Source organism: Leuciscus leuciscus (assembly GCF_965113295.1).
Source record: "Leuciscus leuciscus genome assembly, chromosome: 10".
NCBI lineage: Eukaryota > Metazoa > Chordata > Actinopteri > Cypriniformes > Leuciscidae > Leuciscus > Leuciscus leuciscus.
In genome coordinates this window covers 16,477,440-16,500,498 of record NC_138734.1, presented here as the reverse complement: position 1 = coordinate 16,500,498, position 23,059 = coordinate 16,477,440, and the positions used below count along the sequence as shown (strand labels likewise).

The following is a 23,059-nucleotide window of genomic DNA, read 5'->3' as shown; positions in this document are numbered from 1 at the left end:
CTGATCTTGATGAAACTTCAGCAGTGTGTTCGTTATACGAGGCCGATCACATGGATGTGACTACTGTGAGTCAAAGTTATAGCGCCACCAACTGGCAGCAGTAAGTGTGTCACTTTCAAAATGTTTTGAAATCACCCTCTTATTTTTACCCAATTTGCTTCAAACTTTATGTGTATAATGTAAACACACGGCAGATGTAGACATGTGAAAGGATTCTTGATATCTTAGATACTGTTGCCGTGGCAACGCATCAAACTTTAATATTCTTTTTTGATGCTTTTGAGACAACTTTCTAATTTACAGTCATTAGCTCCGACCAACAGGAAGTCAGATATTTTGGTTTGAATGTGGATTTTTTTGGAGAATTTTCTCCCTCTCTCTCTCTCTGTCTCTGTGTCTGTATGTGTGTGTGTTTGGGGGGATTTGTCTGTTCGGTGAGATTTGCTTTTATAATTGTTTTCAAGGTTTTGGGGGCTTTTGGGGCCCTTAACGTGCTCAAAAACTCATGAAACTTTGCACACAGGTCAGAACCCGCGGCCATTAGGGCCAGGCTGAAGATGGTACCCTGGCGTGGCAGGGGGGCTCGACAGCGCCCCCTTGAACGGGGTCCGAAAACTTGGTCCATATATCAAACACACCTGCATGTAATAATATGAAACTCGGTACACATATAGATCTCATCGGGCAGAACAACTTTCGTACTCTTACTTTTTACGCCAGCCCAACAGGAAGTCGGCAATTTAGGATTTTATGGAAAACGCATGCTTTGGAATTTGATATACTCCTCCTAGGGAATTCATCCGATTTCGGTGTGCATGAAGTCAAGACATTGAGGACACTAAATTGCGGACGGATTTTTAATATCTCGAATGGTTTGGCCGTGGTGAGGAAATTAATTTATGTCGAGAAAAGGAAACAGGAAGTGTGTTATAACTTCTGTATATATTAACTGATCTTGATGAAACTTCAGCAGTGTGTTCGTGGTAAGAGGGTGATCAGATGGATGTAACTATTTTGAGTCAAAGTTATAGCGCCACCAACTGGCAGCAGGAAATGTGTCATTTTCATAGTGCTTTGAAATCACCCTCTTAATTTTACCCAATTTGCTTAAAGCTTTATGTGTATAATGTAAACACACGGCAGATGTAGACCTGTGAAAGGATTATTGATATCTTAGATACTGTTGCCGTGGCAACGCATCAAAGTTTAATATTCTTTTCGGATGCTTTTGAGACTCTTAGCATACTTGAAATTACATGAAACTCGACAGACACATCACATTTATTAGCTAGTTTTACCTACAGTAACAAAACTCAGTATGTACATTGTTCTCATCGAGCCGGACAACTTTCTAATTTACAGTCATTAGCTCCGATCAACAGGAAGTCAGATATTTTGGTCTGAATGTGGATTCTTTGCAAAATCAGCCTCTGAGTTTTTAGCTACTCCTCTTAAGTGGTTTATTTTATTCATACCAAACTTGTTCAACATTATGAAAATACATTAACCCTCTGAGGTCGAGAAACGCGCCGACGCGTTTTGCTGGATTTTTTTCACATAGCAGCAACATAAACTTAAATTACTCCGTCATTTATGGTTATACAGAAAAAAGAAATATAAAAAAATAATCTGTGATATTTCTACTTTTGTATGTGTCCACTTTCAATCAAATCAAAACATTGTGCTTTTGTAAAATAAAGAAAATAAACAGGGTGTGCGTTCTGTCTCTCCGTCGCAGTGAACTTTTTTTTCTTGAGCACGTCTATAAACTGAAACAAAACTCAGCGAATACTTGTCACACATTTATGAGCCATATACCTTTATACACATTTAACCCTCTGGGGACCAAAAACGCGCCCGCGCGTTTTGCTCGTTTTTTTTTTTAGCAATGAAAAATAAACACAAAATGCTCTGTTAATTTTGATCTTTCATTTTCGTGTAATACATCAATCGATCCTGTTCAGTTTCTATTTTTTTTCTGTATACTCACAATACAAATAAAGTGTTTTGCTTTTTGACAAATAAAGAAAAACTAACATGATGCTATTTCTGCCTTCTCTCTGTCAGTAAACTCCCATTTGAAACGCGTTCGAAAATTATCTATAACTCCGCGAAAATTCAGTCAAACAGGCAAACAGACCCACGGGCATAAAGCTTGAGATCGCAGCTTTTAAATGAAGTAATTTATATAAAAAACAAATATTATCAGCTTCTGTAATCTGTATAAAAAGAGAGCGACTCCAGTCGAGCTCATTAGGAGCCATTCAAAAGTAATTTGACCACGCCCCGGAGAGCGCGTGCTATTCAAACGCAAATTCTGAGAACCATTTCAGTCTGTGAAACGCCCCCACATCAGCTGTAAACAAAGAGGCATAATATAGCCTACCTTATGGAGAAAATTTTCCATGCTGATATGAGGAGCAGATCCCGCTGAGGAGTGAGGTAGGCTAAGTTATCCTTTCTCAAGTGTTAATGTGGAATAACGTTATGGAATAACGTTGTAGGCTTATGTAAACAAAAAGATGAATCGCGTTTCTATAATATGAATAGCGTTTCTGTGAGATGAATGAAGGGTACATATTTGTAAAGACTGTTTAGCCTAAATATGAATCGCGCGTCTGTGTGTGAAAGAATAAACTGCTTTTACAGTTACAGTTACTGCGTTACAGTCAGGCGAAGTATGAAAGACAACATTTTGTTGACTAGATTTGGGTACAGTTTTTACTGTAGAATATACTGTCACATCAAATAAGCTTTTCTGCTCATATATATAAAATACTATTTTGTCAAAAATAAAGTCATAGACTAAGATGTTCCAATGTTGGCTATATTCAAACTAATGAATACATATGATAAAATGTAGGCCTATAATCTTTTTTTTTTTTTTTTACAAAGAAAGAGTACTTTTTTTGCTGAAATATTGCTGAAATTGTAATTATTGTTGTAATTGTAACCTTTTTAATAAAATAGCAAAACATATTTACAAGATAGATGTAAGCAAAATCTTAAATGGTCAATATAAGTCTTCTTCTAAATATATAGGCTATTTTGTCCTTGCATTGTGGCTCAGTCAGTGTCACACCTGAATGAATGGCTAATTATGCAGAGTCATTATGCAGAGTGGGTGGGACTGGGTAATCTAAGGTGTAAACTACTCCTCCCCCTCGCATATTGGCTTTCCAAGCAAAACCTGTTTTACACCATTTAAATCAATGTATTTTTTTTTTGTGAACGATAAAGCAAGACTATTTTCACATAATTTTGAAGCTAGAACTCCAAGAGAAAACATCCATTAGTCAAAAGTCTTGTGGGCACATATTTTGTATGAGTTTTGTGGTCTTATTTCAGCAACTTTCATTTTTATTTTTTTAAATAACCACGCATAAACATTATTCTCTTAAAAATACAAACATCTACATACATGTTGCTCGCATATTATGGTAGGCCTGTTTGTGCTATATAGAGTGAATTTACACCTTTGCCATTAACATGTTTATAAATAACTGAAAAAAGCACAAATGTCAGAGCATGTCAGAACATCTCAAGGGCCCCAAAAACAGCTTGGTCCCCAGAGGGTTAAGTGTGTACTTTTAAATGATCGGATTCAAACTGAAAACAAATATTCAATGTTTAAGTAATTTGTATAAAACCAACAGGATGTCCAGTATCTCAAACGCTTGCTAATTACTTTTTAATTCGACACGCCCACTCGCGCAAAAGAGATTCACATGCAAATCTCCACATGGGACGCTGTTGAGGATTTTGAGGAAAGTCCATATGCAGGTGACATTTCACTCACTTCACCTACACTTCAGACTCGACGTCAGAGAAGGAAGGGTCACAATAAGAAGCCTATAACCAAGGGTATTCCCAGCGAACTAGCTGGTTTGTTAAAACGCATGACCATCTGAAAATATGATTTTGAATAAAGAGTTTTTGTCCATAGCTGGTTTTCTCAAGTCACATGAGGGAACAGTGACAAGGGTCTTTGTCCACCAATACAAAGGAACTGTTGTATCTTCGGAGAGCAAACTGATGACTGGACAGTCATCACAAGACCCGTGCAGTCATGTGCCTTATAGTAAATATGATGAAGATTTCTCAATACGGACTATAAAAGAAGAGACCTGGACGAAATCAAATTGCTCTTCCTTGCAATCTACAATCCAGAACCCCTGCAATCTGGACAGCAAGAAGCTGTTAAGCCTAGCTAGCATTTCTCTGTTAGTTCAGTACTCTATGATAATCTGTAACAAGTGTTCTTTTCAATTTTGATTCTTTTAATAAATATTGTTAAACATTTATTCTAAATCATCTTGTCTGGACCTTGGATTCTTGAGTACTTGCCTCCTTCTTTCCTCTGGATCAGGGAGATCCTAACTGAGAGACACGACAGGAGGGTAAGCATTATTTCTGATATATGAATAATCAGTGTGTGCTTTTGATTGATTGATAGCCTAGCCAAAGAGGCAGCTTACAACAGGGTTATTGTTGTAGAGCGAACACGGTTGAAGAGTACCTAAAAAGGTAGATTTATACTACGAAGGGTAAATTTATTATATCTATAATCCTTATTATCTTTGTAATAAAATACGAATTTGTAGAGACTGTTCACCTAACTCTTAAATAGCACGACTAAAGATTAGGCACTTTAGTTACCGCGGGATTATTTATATATCCAGGTAGGACGTAAAATAATTTGGAACGGTATTAATCGTGATATGATCGAGATATGATCATAAACTATTACATGGGGGCTCGTCGGTCTTTAATATAATAAAACCCGGAGCAAAAATAAATATTAAATCAATCACTTGAGTGACCCAGAAAAAATTCGCAAATAAAATAGGGGACGCCCTATTAAAAAAGAAAAAAGCGAAACCGCGCGGCAGAACCAGTGAGTATCTGTAAAACATAGATAAAGAATTCCTTGAAAAAGAGAAAAAGTTTTCCTAGTCTGCATTTCCAAATTAAAAAGACCCAAATGACTCAAATGGCTCAACTACCAAATGATTTAAATGTATGTCCAGCTCCTCAGCAGGCATCCGTATACCAAATCACTATAACTAAACGTGATAATTTTCAAAAGCAAAAAGCTGCTAAAGAAAAAAATGAAGAATGGTATATAGGAGACTATGAGATAAATAATGGACAGAAATTCATCTGCACTTCAGCGGCAGATGTGAGGGCTATAATAGAAAGAATTAATGGAACTAGGATGAAAGGGGACAAAATTAAAGTTCATTTTGATCCTGGTTTGGAAGTAACATATAAGCCGACCACAGACCCTAGTATAGAAGTATACTATGGTAAGACAAGAGTAATGTATGATGGTACTGTGATGCCTCAGAGAAAGCGCAGGGATTCTCATGATACAGAAATTTATTTTTCTGATGTAGAAAAACCTGGTCCCAGCGCTCAAAAAAGGCTAGACTTCCAGGAACCTAGTCCTGGCCTTCAATACATACCGCTGGCAAATGAACTAGTTCACACTTTGAATAGTATGAATAAAACTGTCCACATTAAAAATAGAGGTGAAGATACAACCACCGAAGGTGAAGCAACAGATGTGGCAGAATTACTTTGGGAAGGTCCGAATGAGTCTAGACCAACCAAAATGAGCTTAAGAACACTCCCTAGCATGGGAGAACAAAACCTTTTTTCCTGGTACAATCCGGAAAATAGAATCGGCCACTGCGCCCTGGGCGAAATTTCAGTGTGCGGAAACTGCAGACTAGGTAAACAAAAATGGGTCATTCAAAAGATACAACGTGGAGAAACCAATTGTGTCTGCCGAACCTGTAATTTATGTGAAGAAAAACTTATTTTACAAGGCTCGAAATGTTCGTGTACGTTTAGAGATTCTAAACTAGAACTATGCGAGAGATGTGAAAAGCTAGAAGAACGGAAATGGCTACAGACTGTCAGTAAAAAAGAAGTCTGGTTAACCCGGAAATCGAAATTAGCTATGGGATGTGTTTCCCAGGGTAAGATAATGACCTCATGGGTTAGCAATCCACTACAATTAATGGAAGAAGATGAACAAGCATGGCTATATCGATACTGTGAATTGTCAGGGCTTGGTAATCCCTCTTACACCGACCCTCTAGAGATTGGATCCGTATTAGGCCAAATATTGGGACAGATCACTTGTTTAGATGCGTGGGAAAGAGTTATCTCACATAATCTAAATGAACCAAAGCAAACCATTTTTGTAAAAAGACAGGGACAGTATGAACGCAGCTCAGCCGAACAATTGATTATTACGGAAATTAAAAAAATGAACTTCCTAATTGAACAACATAACTGGGAAACCAGAGCATGGGAAGTGGGAGTAAGAGAGACTGACATCACTAGGATGTCCAGAAGTCAAATTATCATGACTGGGCAGGCCTGTTATAAAATTAAGTATCGAGAAAATGATGCATCTATGATTAAAAGACTGATGGTGAATCTCTGTTGTACCAGGAGTTATATGGGCATTGGATTTGCCATACAGGGTTTTAATATTAATTGGATAACTGAAGTTAAACCTATTAAACAAAAACTCAGAGACTGGCTGCGTAGAAAACACTTCTAGGGTCAGACAGGCAATTCTTTGTTCTCTCACCCACAGCAACATGGCTAGAGGGGGAAGAGGCCGGAGGCTGAAAACCATATACAGAAGGATCCATGAGGAAAAGGCTGAGAAATTTCAGGAAGTCATGGCAGGAATAAGTATGGCTTTCATTCTCCTTATATCCATATTGGCTGGATTCGGAACAAAAGAAACAGAAGAAATCTATACTGTCTACCCTTGTACTAAAATGGAAAAGATAGTTGAATTATACTGCTATAATCAAACAATAATGGTTGAAGGTTCACCTCTGATTTTAGCGGGAATAGTATACAATTCTGAAAATAATGCTAAAGTAATGAGAAACTGGATAGCAGACATAGATCCAGAATACTGGAATTGTACTAATGGAGGAAGTTTTCTAAAATCAGTAGCAGAGTATGGCCCCACAACAGAGAGAGGGATAACCGTAATGAAATGGAATAAACTTGAAGTGCTGAATCAAACACACGTGTTATTAAAAGGGCAGAAAATAGATGAAGCTGCAGCTAAAAACATTAGTGTGATAAACTTCGATCTAGTATGGTGGACATATTCGTATGGAAAAACAATCTCCACTTTAGAATGGAATTGTGAGACAGGAAAAGCAAATATAAAAAGATTAAAAATATTAGACGAAGTGAATCAAGGCAAATTAGAAGTTGCAGATGACTTAGAAGTGGCAGATGATATGGAGGAGACCGAAGAAACGGAGTCACCAAAGTCAAGTCCACTAACACCTGCAGCGCAACGCGCAGGGCCAAAACCAATAGATCGTTGGATTCGTATGAGTGAGTTCGGAGATAAAACTATAATTCATTCAATCCATGAAACCAAACCAATAATTCCCGCAAAAACCACAGAGTGGATAAACTGCTACAATAAGCCTCGAGCTACGCCTATGTGCCATAAAGTTCCAGGTTGTCCATGGTTAGGGAAAATGGTTTGGCCGAGTAACAAAGACAGGTCAACTATTGATCACAAAAAACAGTGTGCTCGTAAATTAAACCCAGAGAAGAAAGTTTGGTATTGTGTCATAAAAGCTGAAGCTCCCTGGAATCAAACCCTTATGGAAAAATATGAAAAAGACACTATTACTATGTGGCGTAAATGGATAATGAAAAACTATAATTTCACAGAAGGGACAGGTAGTGAAACAGATAGAACTACATGGACCGTGAAGGCCACATTAGAGGGAAAGAAAAGAGCAAATGGCAATTATAGACATCCATACACCCTAGAATATTTTTCGAATGCAGGGATTCCAGAAAAATTTATAACATTATCAGGAATAGCAAAATACCTGACAACGAAAGTAATAGATCAACAATACAGGAGTGCATTGTTGCTATACATGATGCAGGGAGGGGAAGCCTTAAAACACTATACTATTACTAAAAGACCTAATGGTTACGTAAGATACCACGGAAGACATCAAGATATAAAGGATGAACATACTGGGAAAAAAGAAGTTGATCTCATTTGGCCAGTGCATATGAAGTATCTAGGTTCACACAAAATTGTAAACTCCTATAAATCCCAGAGGATTGGTCAATGGGAAAGTGGTTACTATTTAAAAGTATCTGATCCGGATAGTTACTCATGGGGGACTCGGAGTAAAATATATATCAGACCTACTAAAGGAAATTTCAACAAAAAATGGAATGTCACAGACTGGTATGGAGAGCCATGTACTAGACGACAAGAAATAAATATAGTAAAATCTTCAAAAGGAAAAAGATTAGCTTATAACATGAAGTGTGTTAAGGAATTTGATTTAGGAACAGAAGTATTGATGGTAGGTCAAAGAATGGATACGAAGAAAATAGAATTTTGGAGTGATAGGGTAGAGACAAAATATTTGTGCACTGGGGACCTATTTAATAATTGGAAGCATGCAACTTTTGGTGCCCCCATCTTTCAGTCTTATGGGGCTAGGAAGACAAAGGGAGGCATTGATAGGAATCACATGTCATGCAACTTTGAAGCCATGGAAGGCGCCCTCTGGGTAGGAGAGAACTTGAAAATCACTCCCTTGATTCTAAAACAAATGACAGGAGAAGTGCAAATCAGAAAAATATGTGCTATTATACCTTATATTAATTATATAAGTGAATGGAAAGATTTACTACACCCTGTTGACAGCTACCTGGAGGGAGAGAGTATTGGAGGGCATTGGATACATAGGATAGACTATTGGTCGAAAACCAGAAGCCCTTCAGAGGTAACCCTAATCAAATTGATCGGAAAAATAGCGAAAACAGCATTTCAAGATATAGGAGGAAAAATTAAGGCAGTGGTCACCAATGTATGGAGTGTAATGACAGACATATGGGAGATAATAAGAACTGTGCTGTACTGTGTGGGAGGTACGATAGTATTCATTGTAATAATAAGTATCCTAATCAAATTAGTGAAAATATGCATACATTGTAGGAAGCTAAAACAGCTAGCTAACAAAGCCAAGTACAGAAAGATTCCTCTGTCAGCTGATTTCTCCGAGTCAGAGAATGAGAGTGAAGGAGAACTGCCTGCGGCTAGCATACAGAACATAAAAAGTTAAGGGCTCGTAAAAATCACTCCATTCTTCCGAAATTCAGCAGACTGAACTGATCGAACCTACTAAGGAGCTTTCTTTGAAAAATTTGACCATGGAATCAATGACCAGACCAAATTGGGGAAACAAATCCAATGCAACTTGCTCTGACTTGCCGGTAAATAAATTTCAAATTATAATCTATAATGTAATTTTGATCCTTTACTGGATATTGATGTTTATGGGGTTACAAGGATTATGGCAAATTCCTATTGCAATATGTAACATAGCCTCATTTAATTTGGAGAAGAGGCTAAATCTGGCAGGTATATTACTCGGACAAGTTGCGAAAGGCCCTAAGATAAAATCCATTTTTGGACTTAGGAGCTTAATCGGACTGGAAATACTTAATATAATACTTGTTGCATGTGATTTACTGAAGTATTATCTTGAGCTCCAATCTGTAAAGTACATAGCATTTTCTTCTACACTATTGATGGTTATGTATCTTATGATACTTGCCACCAGGAGAGTAGAAACGGAAGGTACAAAAAGGACTGTTTATGAAATAACTGTAATTGCAACTGCATTTATGATAATGGTTATTGCAAGCTACTATAATGATCATATAATGTGTGTTATAGCAATAATGATAGTTAGTAATGATTGGTTTTATGTAACAAAACTGATAAAAGCTGGTAAAGAATGTTGTCTCAATATTGAGCTGACAAACCCTTTTTGTAACTTGTAATTAAGGATACAACAACCCCTGGACAGCAGAGGAAGAGATTCCTGGATGGCATCTCAAATGAAAATTGTGGAAAAAATGTAGTTGAAGTTAAAAGAAACTGTGATATATGTGGAATGCTTCCAGGAGGTTTGAGAATAAGATGTTTTTTGATGGGTCAATGGCAAGATCTATGTTCAAACTGTACTGCAATACAAAATGTGAAAATGGATGAAATTGGGGTAGTGGCTATATCCCAACGAGGAAGAAGAATGGATGTTAGAGGTCCTTGGGTGTCAAAGAGCTTCCTCAGATGGTGTATTGAAATGAAATTTAGGTGCTGTAAAATCGGTGAAATTTTATCGATACAGGCTGGTTCTAGAAACAGTTATACAGCTACTGGGTATCTCCTGGAACCCAGGATATACCAAAAGAAAAAGAAAAATGGAGGCTTGAAAACAATAATAGGAATTATTTACAGGCATTGGATTCTGGATAACCCAAGCCAACCCGAGAGTGCTGGACAAAAATTTAAATATAGCTGTGTGTATGTCTCAGCAGGTAGTTCTCTTACCAAAGGCCCCTGGGAACTGGGCGGTGGCACCTTTAACCCTGGACGTGGCCGAAAGAGGACTCATCTTCGCAGTAAACCAGTTAAATCTGGACAAACTGCCGAAAGTCTGGCGGAACAAACACGAATTTCAGTGGCAGCCAGCACTCAAAACGGGGCAAAGGCAGGCGGTTATCCAGAGTCTGAGAACCTGGTGTCTTCAAGCAGGGATGAGTCAGAATCAAGCCAACTCATTAAAAGTGATGATATGTAAAAATGATGGAATTAGTCATCGCCTGTATGAGATCGAATTCGATCAAGTTACACCTAGCGTGTATTGTACTGATTTTGTAAGCAAACTGGATAGATTTGCTGTAAGAGATTTTGTAAGTAAGCCGAAACGAAAACCTAGAGTTAGATTGAACAAGTTTAGAAGAATTAAAGAAGCTCAATCAATGTCAAGAGGGGGTGTTGAGGATTTTGAGGAAAGTCCATATGCAGGTGACATTTCACTCACTTCACCTACACTTCAGACTCGACGTCAGAGAAGGAAGGGTCACAATAAGAAGCCTATAACCAAGGGTATTCCCAGCGAACTAGCTGGTTTGTTAAAACGCATGACCATCTGAAAATATGATTTTGAATAAAGAGTTTTTGTCCATAGCTGGTTTTCTCAAGTCACATGAGGGAACAGTGACAAGGGTCTTTGTCCACCAATACAAAGGAACTGTTGTATCTTCGGAGAGCAAACTGATGACTGGACAGTCATCACAAGACCCGTGCAGTCATGTGCCTTATAGTAAATATGATGAAGATTTCTCAATACGGACTATAAAAGAAGAGACCTGGACGAAATCAAATTGCTCTTCCTTGCAATCTACAATCCAGAACCCCTGCAATCTGGACAGCAAGAAGCTGTTAAGCCTAGCTAGCATTTCTCTGTTAGTTCAGTACTCTATGATAATCTGTAACAAGTGTTCTTTTCAATTTTGATTCTTTTAATAAATATTGTTAAACATTTATTCTAAATCATCTTGTCTGGACCTTGGATTCTTGAGTACTTGCCTCCTTCTTTCCTCTGGATCAGGGAGATCCTAACTGAGAGACACGACAGGAGGGTAAGCATTATTTCTGATATATGAATAATCAGTGTGTGCTTTTGATTGATTGATAGCCTAGCCAAAGAGGCAGCTTACAACAGGGTTATTGTTGTAGAGCGAACACGGTTGAAGAGTACCTAAAAAGGTAGATTTATACTACGAAGGGTAAATTTATTATATCTATAATCCTTATTATCTTTGTAATAAAATACGAATTTGTAGAGACTGTTCACCTAACTCTTAAATAGCACGACTAAAGATTAGGCACTTTAGTTACCGCGGGATTATTTATATATCCAGGTAGGACGTAAAATAATTTGGAACGGTATTAATCGTGATATGATCGAGATATGATCATAAACTATTACAACGCGAACGCCCTCGTTACCTCAAACACAAAACACCAACAAACTTCACAAGTCTCTGCTTTTCGTCGAGTTTGGAAGACACGTCTGAGCTTACATTGGATTAACCTCAGAAGAAGAAGAACGCGATTTGAAGACAAGAAAGATGTAAGGTAAGAAATTCTTACTTATTAGTTTATGGTATTGTTGCATAAACTTCACATTGCAGTTGAACTGTTGCTAGATATATGGTGAATATTATACTATTTAGACCCGTGTTTCCTGTTAAATACTGTTTGTGGATATCTGCTCAAACATAGATATGTATAACCATAATGTTTAATATTTTGGAGCGCGATGGCGTTTGAATGTATCATATTTTGGAGCGCGCTGTGGGTTTTAATGTATCATATTTTGGAGAGCGATTGCGTTTGAAAGGAAAAATGCACCAAACATTAGGCTTTATGTTTTTACTATTATCTCATTTCATATCATCATAACGAATGGAAACATTTGAAGTAACATATGATAATCAATATATTTTTCTCTAGCGTAGTTGTTCTTGAAATCTTTTGGAAGATTTAATTTATTGTTATTATTATTTTATGCAGCACTGTGTAGCCTTTGCCTACAAGGCACAACAAACCTGGTGTTCATTATATATTGTTGGAAACGTGTGTGTGTGTGTGTGTGTGTGTGTATTCTGTGAATTAAAAAAAAAAAATTTAACCAGAAAAATCTAAAATCTATTCCCAAAATCGTGCAGCCCTATAGTTTCTCTTGATATCAGTATGTTCACAGTTTTTTCTTTTTTTTTTTCTTTCAGGGACCAGATGCAACTGAGTCCTGCTAACTTCAACATTCACACAGTCTCTGTACATGAACATGGTAAAGTGAAAATCAAACACCTTGGAAATTAAAGGTATGTACAATGTTTTTAGGAATGGCACAAAGGTCTCTGTCTTTGGATCATTGTTTTCAATGTGCTCTTTTGTCATTTGTATTTTTGGATTGTGTTGTGTTGTAAATAAATCCAAACAATCTAAAAGCCATTCTTTTTTAAATCTCCTCATTCTTTGTGCAAGGTTGCTCTGAATGACAGGGCCTGATCGCTCCTAATAGGGCAGTTAGGGGAGTGTCTTTGTCTTTCTCAGGTGTTAAAAGCTTACATATTCATGAGATGATCACGCCTCTTCGCATATGGCTTTGTCACACAAAACACGTCTTAGAAATTTTAAATCAATATATTGTCTTATCTGAATGAGCAGTCAGGGTGATTTTCACATAGTTTTGGAGCAAATATTCTAGGCTATGTCATACAATTTTCAAAAGTCTTGTGAAGAAATAATCAGTATGGGTTTCATGGCCTTATTTCAGTGAGAATTTTTTTTTGTATTTTCACAAACCACGCATAAATGTCATTATCTCAAAACTACAAACTTTTACATACATGCTGCTGATATATTATTGTAGCAGAGTTTGTGCTGAATACAGTGTAATTAGACTTTAGCCATGAAAATGTCACTAGTAACAGAAAAAAACACAAATGTCAGAGCATGTCAGACCACCTCCCGAGCCCAGAAAACAGCTCAGACCTCAGAGGGTTAAAGATGCTAAATTGTGAACGGATATTGAATATACAGTTTTGCTATGGTGAGGGATTAAAGGCATGTCAAAAAGTAAACAGAATGTGTCTATTAAAAATAGGTATATTGTGTCATCCGGTGTTTTATACTATCTATGTGGTTGGATAAATCTTTTTCGCTGTTAAACAATGTTTTAAACTGCAAACATTTCCATTTATTACACACTGCATTTCCATCTATATTTAAACATGATCAAAGTCTACTTTCTGTAACAGGTAGGATTTTTTAAAATATAGTTATCTGTCTCTGTCTCCCTCTGTCTGTCCTTCCCCTCCCCCTCACTCCACCAGTCTCACTCTCTCTGTGTTTATGTGTGTGTGTATGTGTGTGATTTTGGTTGGGTGACAGTTGTAGGTTACAGTTTGACAAGAGTTTATAGTTTGACAAAAGTACAATGTTGTGTTTTATTGCGAGTGTACACATATATAAGTATGAACAAAATGACAGAATATATTTGTATGTCTCCATTGTTCAATCGTGCCTCACACACACACACACAACATATTGTGCATTCCAGCATTGCAATCTTGACATTGCAGCCTGTTCATTATAGCCGTAATAAAATATAATAATAAAATAGTCAACCTAACATATAAAAAATACACTGCTCTGTTTAAATGCAGCCGCCAAAAGTAAAAAGTTGAAGGTAGGATATAGACAAACTACACCACGGTAGTTTTCTAAGCTCCCAACTGTTTTCAAGACACGTAACAGCTTAAAAAAATCACGAGTGGGGTAATACTGATGTATTTTATGCCGTAGGATAAAACGTGAAAGTATCTTGAGCACAGACCTTATTTCAGCCATTTAACCAAAAACCCATTCAAAAAACCCATTGACTTTGGTATGATGGAACCGGATCTCATTTTTGCGTTTTGGCCTACAAATGTACATCATACCTGCACCACTCTATATGGATGCAATTGTTTGAAACTGCTTTTGACTGGTTCATCTCTGATGATTGTGCCAATGTATTTTGTATTTTATATACCGTGATAAAAAAATAAAAAAAAACTTTAAATTAAATATATTATATTTGTTTGATATTGATAGCTGTTTGGAGGATTATTTTATGACGCCAAAATCTCTTCTTTTTTTGTACTTTTTTTTTTTTTTTACTTTACTGTACTAAAAGGCTTAATATGTTGCTAATGTCTACTTCCAATATTACTTTAATTGATTGTTGTCAGTAATCACTGTGAACTGACTGCCATGTAGATTCTCGTGGAAATTCCAAATGATGGCCCATTTCAGAGCTAGATATTTAAGATTATCATCAGGGAATTTCGATTAACTTTGACTTGCATAAGTAATGTCCCAGGGTTGCCTATTCTGTTCTTGGTAGTTGGTACAGGGCAGCTCCCAACCTTGTCGTGCTTGCATTCGTGTGCAATATACAGGGTAGCTTAGAATCAGCAAAGCCAAGACCTATGTAACAGACACGCCAGGTTCTGTCACCAACCAATCCCGGAGAGCACCATCACCTGAGTTCTAAACCCTTCAAACTAACTAGTCAGACACCGTATAATATTATACTTCAGTATGTAACTTGTCCTGTACAGTTTGTGCTAGGCACACGAATGAGACTTGGAGGTTGGCTTGGGTCAGTAAGCATCGACCTTGCAACACCCTAGAAACCACATAGCAATACATTAAACACGGTCTCTCTCTTGAACACTCAATTTTAAAGTAGTTGCTACAGTATATTATTTGAAGAAGCTGTGCAATCAAACAATCACTATATGTTTGCTTGTTTATCCAAACCCTTTATTACTAATTATTGCTATCTCTAGGTACTGAAGAGCACTTACTTTACTCCCAAAGTCCTGGTATTTTTAACAAAAAGGAAATGCAGATGTAATAGAGCTGTCGTAATCTGACATTTAGGGGAAAGACTCAGCAGTCCCTATCTAACAGAGCTGAGTTCTGAGATGGCCAGTGCCTTGATATACAAGATTAAGGCAGTTTAATGAACCCATGGGGCCTGTGGAGGCCTTCTAATGGCCCATTTTTTTCATCCTATGACTTCCTCCAACTCTCCCTCCAGGGAGGGGGCTCCACAGTACTGCTGGAGTCCACTGATAAAAGCCTTGGCTTGGGTTCACAGGCTACTAAGAATAAACCAGGCCTTCCAGTGACAAACTGTTGCTACCATCAGTGTGCAACAGGCTAATTATTGTTAACTAAAACTTAAACTATGCAAAATATTTTTTGGTTCATTTTGATAAAGCTGAAATAAATTCAAATATAAATATTAGTTAGTGAAAATTAGAAATGTTGCCTTGGCAATAAATTGAAATAAGTTGAAGCACAAAAGTTATTAACTGGGAATAAATAAAACTAAATCTAAAACTGAAATAAAAATAAACTTAAACTTGAATAGCAATATAAAAAAAAGAAGATAAATAAATAAATAAATAAAATAAAAGATCAAAATGACCAAAAACTATAATAAACCTAAAGTAAAACTACAATATCATTGGTGTGCAGTACCTCACAGGGAATTGAAACATTGTGGCATGCTGGGAATATAGGAAAAAATGCAAGACTGTGATTACTCAACACACGTTAAACATGCCAGGAGTTTTAAACCTGCCAAATGGGAAAGGAGAGCGAGTATACCTTTCCAAAGCTTTCCATGTGTTAACTGCATAAGCTGGCTTGCACCGATAGGTAGACTGACTGACTGAGTGACTGAATACCACCAATACAGAATGTAAACATTTTTATATGTACAGTACTTTACTGCACAGTAATGGGGGAAAAAATCTGTGGTTGTGATTTGAACTTGTGATTGTACATGGGCAATCTTTGCCAGTGCTGTTTGTTATAGTGGGTGTGGAGCATTCTCCCTTGCGATTCAAGCACCTCTTGAGAATATTTAATTCAGAGTGTTTCAGGAAATGTGTCTCTAGGAGACTCCTGTGAACAAACAACCGAATCCATATATTTCTCTTGTTTGGCTCCGCATTAGAGAGACTCAGCAGAAAGGCACGCTGGACCTTTTGGAAAGCCAGAGATGACCAGGCACAGATTCTTTACAAGCTCCTCCAAGAATTCCTGTTCGCTTCCCACGACAAACGGACCAACGTCACATCTACGACAGCAAGCAGGAAGGGGGTGGAGAAAATAAGAGGAAGAAAAAGAGACAGATCTTACTCAGAGAGAGGGGAGTAGATAGAAGAGTGTGTGTAGTAAGCCCAGGGGACAACAGTGAGATCTGTGATTGGGGTAAAATGTGCTGCAGTCTAAGTAATCATTGCTCAATGCTTATATGAAGAAACAGTGCTGTAATAAATGCAGGGCAGTAACTGAAATCATAAATGTCCAAATAAGGCTCAACTGTTCTGTTGGCAAAGATAACATATCATTTAGAGCTTTTTCAAACTATAAATTATATTTTTTTAACCTTTTTCATAAAAAAAAAAAATCTAAATATACCTCCAAGAGCTTTGATGCAAACACCTAGAAATATGCCTACCAAACAATCTATGTATCTATCTGCCTGTCAGTCCATTTAATTATAAAGACTTAATTAAGTGATATCACGCTACCATGAACATTAATCACAACTGCATTGATATATACACCAACAGTTTACTAAGAAGTATTTCTTATAAACAGTGTTGTGGGTAACGCGTTACAAAGTAACGCGTTAGAGTACTCTAATTACCTTTTTCGTGAAATGTGTAACTTAACGCGTTAGTTTCGTGCGTTAAGTAATCAGTAACTTCGTTATTTTAAGGAAATTTTAAGGAAAGGAGAATCCCGACTGCAGCCTGCTTTTTGTCAGACAGTAGGCCTAGGTCTACTGTGCCACCTGCGGATGTATCAGCGGAGCCGAAGCGCTGTGATCGTAAAGTCAATGGCTGTGATACGTCTGTGCCCTGCGCCTGACCCTGTGTGTGTGTGTGTGTGTGTTTTTTTTTTTCGAACTCCCGGCAAGATGGCAGAGAGGACAGCGTTTGGATTATGGAAGTACGCACATTATTTTCAATTTGTCAACGAAAAGGAAAAGTATAAATAAAAAAAAATAACGGTAAAATGCACACTCTGCGTTGGTGAAAAGCTTCTGTCGACCGCCAAAAATTCTACCTCAAATAAAAAAAAACATCTCGCATCCAAACACCAATCTAGCACTCTGGTAGCAAAGCCTGCTGAGGAGGACGACGGTGGTGCACCAACTCCAAAGCAACAGCGTTTGAGTTTTAACTCTGCTAAAACAGTCCCCATCAGTGAAGTTCACAAACTTGTGGCCGGTTATGTAGTCGAGGAGATGCTTCCAATTACAACTGTGGAGTCTCCATCTTTCCGTAGATTAATCAGTAAAATCCCAACTACACGTAACACAGAGGGAACAGTGCCTGACCGCAAAACATTTGCAAGCTATCTGGACAAATCCTACATAGACATGGAGAAAGAACTGAAAAAAAGTTTGAAGAACTGGACTTTGTTTCTACCACGGCAGATTTGTGGACAGCTAATAATATAAGAGCTTCATGGGAATGACGGCACACTGGATACATCCATCCACTCTGAAGCGGGGGAAAGCTGCAATCGCATGTAGGCGGGTGAGAGGACGGCACACGTACAGTATGATGTAGTTGCAGGGGAGATCGAGCAAATTCATACGTCATTTGGCCTTGGTGGGAAAGTGACAGCCACGGTCACTGACAATGGATCTAATTTTGTTAAGGCGTTCCAGGTGTTTCACAAAACGGCCTCGGACTCAGAGGAGGAGGAAGATCGGAGTGAAAGTGTCACTTTCGAGGATATAAACAATGTGCTGTCAAGCTCTGATGGTGATGGTGATGGCATGATCAGTCTCCCTCCTCACCACAGATGCGCGTCTCATACGCTGAATCTGATATCCACCACTGACATAGAAAAATGGCTGTCTTCCAACAGTGACACAAGAGCAGTATACAGGAGTGCTATTGCTAAATGTTCGGCACTCTGGACCAAAGCGAGCAGATCAGTATATGCATCAGAAACTGTGGAAAAATTCAGCAGGAGAAAGCTGCTGGTTCCCACGATGACAGATGGAACTCTTTTTATGAGGCTTTGTGCAGGGTCATGGACATCCCCATCACTGACCTGCACAACTTGTGTACCAAGCTGGGCATCAGGTGCATTACTGACAGGGAGTACCAGTTTATTAAAGAGTACTGCGTGATTCTCAAACCGCTGGCCATGGCCCTGGATATTCTTCAAGGGGAGGAAAACTGTTTTTATGGAACGATCTTGCCAACACTGGAGGCCCTGATGGCAAAAACACTGGATTTAAAAGACAGTCTCTCCCGGATGACATCTGGCCTGCCTGATGTTATAGTTGAGGTAAAATTGTTTGTTCGTCTGTTTTTTGTTTTTGCTCATTTCTTACCAAGCTCTACTAAAATATTGCTAAGATACTGCATAAAACTGCATATTTTAAACTAATTTCGATATGCCTGCCTGTATCTTGCAGGCCATAAAGACACGCTTTGCATCCACGCTGGACAGCAAGGAGGCCCTGCTGGCTGCAGTGACCATTCCTAAATTCAAACTGCGCTGGATAAAAGATGAGACTAGAAAAGACGCCGCCAAGGTGCTGCTTGCTGCCGAGTGCCGTGCGCTGGGGCATCCGCTGCTTGAGGAACTGCCACCTGCACCCATCAGCAGAGGAGACGCCGTCGAGACCGACTTCTTTTCATTTACAGAGGACAGACAGGTCTCAGAGACGGTGGACACTGAAATTGCTGAGTATTTTAAGTCAGGTGTCGAGATCGATATGTTGAACAAGTTCCCCAGGATCAAGACAGTGTTTCTGCGCTTCAATACCCCACCACCCTCCAGCGCACCCGTGGAGAGGCTTTTCAGCCTCGGGAGTCTCGTTCTTACTCCCAGGAGAAATCGACTGTCAGACAAACGTTTCGAAAATCTGCTTCTGCTACGTTTTAATCACTACTTTGAAGAGTAAATGTAAGAGGACTGTGTTAAAGCGAATTTAGGCTTGTGACACTTTAATAATAATTAGTTCGGCTATTAAGCAATTTGTCATTTGCCTGTGTGGCAGTGAAGGATTTAATTCGGTTTGTAATCATTTTTGTTTGACAGGCAGCTGTTAATTTCTGTTAGATCGTTGACTGGTTGTTCATTTCTAAATGGATTTAAATCTGCAAGCCTGTTTACCTCAGGTTGTGTTTACAAGTAAGCACACTTGATGCACTTTGATAACTGCATTAGAGTTAAAGAAAAAATCAGGAGTTATCTTGTATGGTGCTCATATACATCCAAGATGGCGCCGCGGATGGCTGCCTCGGTGTTGAGCTCTCCAGTTGTTACACTGTTTTTGTTAGTTTGTCCTGTTTTATGTTTGTCATACGCTATCAGTTATACCAGGGACGAACTGCTGAACATTCGGCAGTGCACACCAACTGATCACCAACCAGTTTTTGATTCTTCTGGCGTTTTGCGGAACATTGTCGTCGGTTGCGCCGCTGCACTGTGGAAACAGTATAAGACGCGCAGGCGTGGGAAGCGAGCCGGCACACTCGTTAAGCTCAGGCAGCGCGGATTCAGAACGGCGCTGCCTAGCATCCATCTGGCGAATGTCCGCTCTCTCCCTAACAAAATGGACGAACTACTTCTGCTCTCACGCAAAAACAAGGACTTTACCAACTCTGCTGCTCTTTGTTTCACGGAAACCTGGCTGAACGAAGCCATTCCGGACAGCGCGTTACATCTACCGGACTTTCAGCTGTTCAGAGCAGATCGCGATATGGAGTCAACGGGTAAAACGCGCGGTGGTGGGACATGCTTTTACATCAACAGAAGGTGGTGTACTGATGTAACTGTGTTAAGGAAGATGTGCTGTCCTGATGTGGAAGTGCTTTTCCTTAACTGTAAGCCGTTCTACTCGCCGCAGGAGTTTTCCTCGCTCGTTCTCATCAGTGTTTACATTCCACCGCAAGCACACGTGAGTACGGCGCTGCAACAGCTGGCTGATCTGATCACAGAAACAGAACAACAACACCCGGACTCTGTTCTTATCATTCTCGGAGACTTTAATCAGGCAAAACTCACACGTGAACTGCCTAAATTCAAACAGCACATTACATGCCCCACCAGAGACAATAATATTTTGGACCATTGCTACACCACAACAAAGGATGCATATCGCTCCGTCGCCAGAGCAGCTCTAGGACTTTCCGATCACTGCCTGGTTCATCTTCTACCAACTTACAGGCAAAAACTTAAAACTGCTAAGCCAGTAATAAGGACTGTAAAGAGATGGACCAACGACACAGAGCAGGTCTTACAAGCCTGTTTTGAATGCACTGACTGGAGTGTTTTTGAAGCTGCTGCCAGCGATCTGGACGAGCTCACAGAGACTGTAACATCATACATCAGTTTCTGTGAGGATTTATGCATCCCTACCAGGACTTACTTATCATTCAACAATGATAAACCATGGTTCACACCAAAACTAAGACAGCTTCGTCAGGTCAAAGAAGATGCCTACAGGAGTGGGGATAGGATCTTGTATAATCAGGCCAGGAACACATTGACAAAGGAGATTGAAGTGGCTAAGAAGAGCTATGCCAAAAAGCTGGAAAACCAGTTTTCCTCCAACGACCCTGCATCAGTGTGGAAAGGCCTGAAAGACATTACCAACTACAAGACACCATCCCCCAGCATCGACAGCAACAAGCATCTTGCGAACGAGCTGAATGTCTTTTACTGTAGATTTGAGACCCCCGATCAGACACCCCATACCCGCCCTGACCATCTCTCTACACAGCCATCAACACCTCCAGCCATCCCCCTCCCCTCCCTCCCTGCACTTCAGATCAGTGAGGATAATGTGCGTCAGATCTTCAGGAAACAGAAGAGAAGGAAAGCACCAGGCCCAGACGGTGTTTCACCAGCCTGTCTGAAAACCTGCGCTGACCAGCTGGCCTCTATCTTCTCACTGATCTTCAACAGATCACTGGAGCAGTGCAAAGTCCCTTTCTGCTTTAAACGCTCCACCATCATCCCAATCCCGAAGAAACCAAAGATCACAGGACTCAATGACTACAGACCTGTTGCCTTAACATCTGTGGCCATGAAGTCACTCGAAAGACTGGTGTTAGCATATCTGAAGGACATCACTGGACCCTTGCTGGACCCCCTGCAGTTTGCCTACAGAGCAAACCGGTCTGTGGATGATGTGGTCAATATGGGACTGCATTACACCCTACAACATCTGGACAAACCAGGGACCTATGCAAGGATTCTGTTCGTGGACTTTAGTTCTGCCTTCAACACCATCGTCCCATCACTGCTCCAGACCAAACTGACCCAGCTCTCTGTCCCTAGCTCCATCTGTCAATGGATCACCAGCTTTCTGACAGACAGACAACAGCTAGTCAGAATGGGCAAAATCACGTCCGACAGCCGCACCATCAGCACCGGTGCTCCACAGGGATGTGTTCTCTCACCACTGCTCTTCTCCCTGTACACAAATGACTGCACCTCTAAAGACACCTCTGTCAAGCTCCTGAAGTTTGCAGACGACACTACTGTTATCGGACTCATCCGGAACGGTGACGAGTCTGCGTACAGACAGGAGGTGGAGCAGCTGGCTCTTTGGTGCAGTTATAACAACCTGGAGCTGAACACGCTCAAAACAGTGGAGATGATCGTGGACTTCAGGAGAAACCCCCCTGCACTCCCTTCACTCACCATCATGGACAGCACTGTGACTGCAGTAGAGTCATTCAGGTTCCTGGGCACCACCATCTCTCAGGATCTGAAGTGGGACACTCACATAGACTCTATTGTGAAGAAAGCCCAACAGAGACTGTACTTCCTGCGTCAGCTGAGGAAATTCAACCTGCCACAGGAGCTGCTCGTACAGTTCTACTCAGCTGTCATCCAGTCCATCCTCTGCACTTCCATCACCGTCTGGTTCGGCTCTGCTACCAAAACCGACCTCCGTAGACTACAGCGGATAGTTCGGACTGCTGAGCGAATCACTGGCACTACCCTTCCCACACTCAAAGTACTGCACTCATCCAGAGTGAGTAAAAGGGCTCGCAAAATCACTCTGGACCCGTCACACCCAGCACACTCTCTGTTTGAACTGTTACCGTCTGGTCGACGCTACAGAGCACCGAGCACAAAAACAACCAGACACAGGAAAAGTTTCTTTCCCCAGGCCATCTACCTCATGAACACTTAAATGTTCCCCTACTGTGGAACAAACATGTGCAATACTTCCCTCAGACATTTCATTATAGCACCTTATAACTTTATATATATTTATAATTTATAATCTTTTTATTTTATTTTTTCTATTTTTTTATTTTATTTTTTATTTATACCTGTTACTTGTCACTTGTCTTGTCACTTTGTATTGTATGTGTACTGGAAGCTACTGTCACCAAGACAAATTCCTCGTATGCGCAAGCATACTTGGCAATAAAGCTCTTTCTGATTCTGATTCTGATTCTGATATACAGTAGCCTAGGCTACCCGGGCTGGGTAGGTGCGAATTTTGATTAATATGTTCTGTGATAATAAATAAATAAAACG

General features: G+C 39.5%; 2 long non-coding RNA genes across 2 annotated transcripts in view; both read left to right on the top strand.

Annotated features, from left to right (window-relative positions):
* The window catches only part of LOC309508597, a 147,545-nt gene that overhangs the window by 80,217 nt on the left and 44,269 nt on the right, over positions 1–23,059 (top strand). The window lies entirely within an intron of this gene.
* Positions 3,756–11,437, top strand: LOC309508604. The gene is made up of 2 exons (XR_014209596.1): positions 3,756–4,400; positions 6,617–11,437. It is a non-coding gene; the product is annotated as an uncharacterized lncRNA (long non-coding RNA).